Consider the following 5,239-nt stretch of genomic DNA (forward strand, 5'->3'; position numbering starts at 1 on the left):
ATTGGTCTGTCCACCCCACCTCCCCCACCCGTGGCCTCCCTTCCCCAGGCAGTGCCCTGCCCATCCCCAGAACTAGCTGAGCCTTTCTTCCTAGAGGGAGGAAGAAGGACCATTTCCTTCTGCAACCCCCACCCACACAGCTCTGGGTTATGCAACACTGGCCATCTCATTCTTTCCTAAAACAAGGGCTCTGGGCAGTGACTAAGTTTCAATTCTGGGCCCCCAAGCAAGAATGTCAGCAAGAGCTTCCTGAACTTTTGGGTAAATGGAAAAAAAAAAAAAAAAAAAGCTACTCCCAGCCCCCTCCCCGCAGGGCTACCCCAGGACCCTAGGACATTTAGGAAGCAGTATCTTCCAATAGCCCAGAGACAGTGACGCAGATTGGGCAGGCAAGGAGGAGGGTGCTGGGGCAGTGGGGAGGGGCAGCTCTCCTCTACTCTAGCAGGCTCTGGGGCCTCCTGCTTCAAGCTCTGACCCCGGGGTAGTGTGCTCCATCCTGTCCCTTCGTCCTTATCACTATTTATTTTGCCCAGCACATGTCTCTGGCTAGGGCTTTTCTCCTGACTCCACCTTGTTGCTCTTGAATAAGATGGAAAGTTCTACGGAAAGTTGGGATGGGAAAGAGATGGCCACGCTCCCTGCAGGATCTCAGTGTGGCTTTTAAATAAAGTTTGGATAAAGTGATTTTGCAGGTTATATTGCACAGAAGCCCAATACTCTGCTAGCCTCTCACATCCACCGCTCCCTTCCCAAATTCCCCCATGCACCCTCCTACATCACCTCTACAGATTTCCCCTGGTTATATTCCACTGCCCAGCTTGGTGCTGCCACGTAGTCTCAGCACAGCCCTGAACAGCCCATTCCCACCTGCCTCCCCAGCACTGCTCTTCCCTCTTCCCCATGCCTTCAGCCTAGATGTGCAGAACTGTGTGCTTCCAGTGCTGAGATCTAACTAGGCTCTTTCTTGCAGACTGAGACTCTCAAACTCTGCTTTCCTCCCTTTGGGATGCCTTTCACCTCAGCACCCAGAGAAGAAGTCTGAAGGTCACAGTAAGTGCTCAGGATGGAACGTGGGTCAAAACAGACCCTTGGGACCCTGTCTGGCCTCTGTGGAGAGAAAGCTTCTGTCGGGGCTGTGAAAAGGCTAGACAGCTTGGGCTGTTACTTAGGTTTTTTATAAATAAACCTTGACAGGACTTCCTCCTCTTGCAGGTTACACTGTCCTCCTACTCCTCTCACCCAAACCCATCCCTCCAAACCCACAGCCCCATCAGGTGCTGACTTCCTTTTGAGAACCAGGGGTAAAGGAGGGTGTCTGCCTGGATCCTTTCGAGTGCTGTCTACAGATGGAAAGCCCCAGAGAGATGGCTAAATGATCACATCATGACGTGGCCTGAGTCTGGTATGGGTCTGATGGGAACTGTTGTGATAACCTCAGCTGGTCTCCAGCTTTGATTTCTGCCATCTGTCCCACATGCAGCCTCCCAATTGGTCTTGCTCCTGTGGCTCTCTCCTCCTCAAGCGCCTTTGGTGGTACTCTGTGCCCCTCTTCCCTGCCCAAGGACCTGTGCTCCCATATGGCAGTCATGGCCTGGTGGACAGTTGGCTCTGGAAGCACACTCTGGTTCAACGAGTTGGTGGGATCACCCTCCCCAGAACCCCTTGGCAGTTTCTCATCTCTGAGTCTGAACTGAGATTAGGGGAAGTGAAGGTGTGATGCTCAGAGGTAATCTGGACTACAAGTCTTCAGCTCATAAGGACGAAACTCCCCCCTGCGATTCCTCTTACTACAGACCAGATTCTGCCACCTCTTCCCCACCTGCTTGGCCAGCGGTCTGCCTTTCTCTGAATTCATCCATATTATTGTGTTGCTGTCTTGAATGTCTGCTTATCTTTTCTCGTGTCTTATTTTTCCAATTAGATTATGAGTGTTTTGAGAACAAGAGCCCCTTCCCTTCTTCACCCCTGGACCCCCAGCTCCTAGCTTATGTTTGGAATTGATACAAGTAGAGGTTGTTGTTTTGGGTGAGAACAAAGGCAGTCCTGGGGGAGGGCCTTGAGAGGTGAAGGGGGCGCACTGTAACTCCCTGGAGGCTCCACTGGTGCTTCTGTACTTCTGAGCTAGTCCAGGCCGCCCAGGGCTTTCTCAGTCCTCCAGCCCCTCTCGCTTTCCCTGTCCCTCCTGTTGTTCTCAGAGTAAAGGCCAAAGAGACTGAGAGGCCCAGTGTGGTCAGGGTTCAATAAGAGAGGGAAACCTGGCCCCAGGATAAATCAAAGTGGGTTTCCTGGAGAACAGGTCTTTAAAATAGAATTTAGGAGAAAGATAGGTTAAGATAGGTTGAAGAGAGGGAAGGGTAGAGGCTGTCTCAGGAACGCACATCTTTGTGTAACAGGTATGAGAGTATAGGGTCATGTAGCGGGTGTGTGTGCATGACTTGTTCTGCCTAGATTCCCAGTGTCCCAGTTATGCCAGAGAAAGGTAAGCCAGAAAGGGAGCAGAGAAGTTTCTAGACGGGGCTGGAGTTAGCCAGATGGTTAGGAGCTGGGAATCATTAGTGAAGAAGGAGTAATAACTGCAGATCTGAAGTTTGCTTTTTTTGATAATTACATGAATAAAAGTCAATAGATTGATAGAGCATTTATTTATGTGGATGTAACTATACAACATGGACATACTTAAGGAGGAATTGTATTCACAGGGAGCTTAGAATTAATATCTGTCCATCCAACACATGCTTAACACCTAAAAACATCAAACAGGATGGGCGGGTATTCCAGGATAGAATGCAGACTGTAACAGGTAAATCTAACTGTATTATACATGTACGACATAAGGTGACACACTAAGGTGGTGAGGGGAAAAAAGGTGCTGACCTAAGTAACTGTGAAAAACAGTGTTTTGACTGAACACTGTAAGGTTAATGATAAACGGAATGGCATGCTCTATATGCTACATAAAAACTGTACTCTAGTTGATAAATTTGTTTCTCATGGGCTTATGGATTAAAAATTTTGAAACTGCTTAATGTACACTGGGGTTGAGCAAATAAGAAATGGATATTGGGTTTCTCTTTGTCTGAGAGAGAAGTTATAGAGAAGTAGGGAGGAAGGCTAAAATGAGCTCTGTGGTACTGGATGAGAGTGGAAGACATCAGTACAATCCTTGTGGATTGGACTCCATATTGTTAAAATGTCAGTTCTCCCAAAGTTGACCAATAGATTCAGTGTAATGCCAATTAAATTCCCAGATTGCTTTTTTGGTAGAAATTGGCAAACTGATAGTCTCATATGGAAATGCAAAGGACCTGGAGTAACTCAAACCAACTTTTAAAAAGAACAAAATCAAAAGACTTATCCTACCTGATTTCAAGATTTAATATAAAATTATAGTAATCAAAACATAAAAAACAGATCAGTGGAACAGAGAGTCTAGAAATAGACCCACAAGAATATGGCTAATTGATTCCTTTTTTTAAAACACTTTAAAAAATTTTATTTATTTTTGGCCACACCCTGTAGCATATAGGATCTTAATTCCCCAACCAGGGATTGAATCCACACCCCCTCTATTGGAAGCATGGCGTCCCAAACACTAGACCACCAAGCAAGTCCCCTAAAGACTTTTTAATAACGGTTGTTCAATACATGTTTTACAAAGGTGCAAAGGAATTCAGTAGAGAAAGGACAATCTTTCCAACAAATTCTGCGGGAACAACTGGATCTCCATGTGTGAAAAAAGAAAAAAAAGAACTTTCATCTATACCTTCTAACATATACAAAAATTACTTATAGATCTGAATAAGTTGTTAATGTATAACCTCAATCTAATAATGAGTAAAATGATAGTCGGATAAAATGAAACCGAGGGACATTATACAAAATCACTGGCATCTACTTCTCAGGAAAGACTGAATAACTGTCCCAGATTAAGGAGCCTAAGGAAACATGACAAGTAAATGTTAGTCAGAGATCCGGGGTTCTAATTCAGATTCCCTAATTTCCAGTCTACCTCTATTTCTGACACCTATTTCCATTATGCCAAGTGGCCACTGTTTATGTTATAAGAGAGCATGGCTCCCATTTCATCCAACATCTGTAGAGCACCTCTTTATGATAAGAATAGGATAGCTCCCACGGGTCAGAAGGACCTCACACTCCAGCAGAGAGAGATCTACACACATAGATCACTTTAATAGTAAAAGTGAGACTGTAATAAAGTGCTCTAAATGAGGTGCAAAGAAAATGGTATAAGAATATAGAGGAGAGGGGATGTCCCCCGGTGGTCCAGTGGTCAAGACTTCACCTTCCAGTGCAGAACCTGTGGGTTCCATCCCGGGAAGAGGAGATAAGATCCCAAATGCCTCATGGCCAAACACGGAAACACAGAAGCAGTACTGTAACAGATTCAATAAAGACTTTAAAAAGAAAAAAAAAAAAAAAAAGAAATACAGAGGAGGGGAAAAACACCTTCCTACCCGGAGAAGAGAAATTGGTAATGGGAGGAAATGGGGAACGTCCTCCCCAGAAGGGCAATAATCACCCTCCAGTAGGTGTGCGATACAGGTCAGTACCATATCTTTCTTCCCTACTCATTATGGCCCCAGCGTAACTTTTCTTAAGTCACACCAATCCCTCTGCTTTTTACATTCGAAGTTCTCTCCTGGTAGGAATGCCTTGCCCAGAATGAAGGCAAGGTGACATGAAATGGAGCCCGGGAGAATATAAAGCACACGGGAATGGTATAACTCTGGAGAATACAAAACATATGGTTAACAGGTACACACGTTATGGAGACCAGTCTCAGGGGCTGCACACGCAGACAGGATTTAATGATAAGACTCATTTCATAAGGTTGTTGAGAGGATTAAAAGGAGATTCCTACAGAGCTCTTAGCATCACGTCTGACACGGAACTGGGGCTGAGGGAATAGTCACAGTATTTGTGGGTACGCAGCGACCTTACCCGCCCGCCCCACACGGGGTGGGAGCCGCCTCTTGACCGGCCAGTCAGCGCCCGGGGCGCCAGTGCGGCGTCCGGGCCGCCACGTCGCCGCCTACCACCCTCTCGACACCCGGGTTTACCAGCCCCTACCCGGCGCTAGGTACCCGGTTCACCGGACCGCGCCCGGTCCGGCCTGCGTCCTTCGATTGGCTCCTGCAGGTGCCTGTCGTCCTCGGCCGCTTCAGATTGGCCAGAGTGGGTGCAAAGGGGCGGGGCTCGGGGAGCGTAGGAAGGGCGG

Source organism: Budorcas taxicolor, chromosome 5, assembly GCF_023091745.1.
Source record: "Budorcas taxicolor isolate Tak-1 chromosome 5, Takin1.1, whole genome shotgun sequence".
NCBI classification, from domain to species: Eukaryota; Metazoa; Chordata; class Mammalia; order Artiodactyla; family Bovidae; genus Budorcas; species Budorcas taxicolor.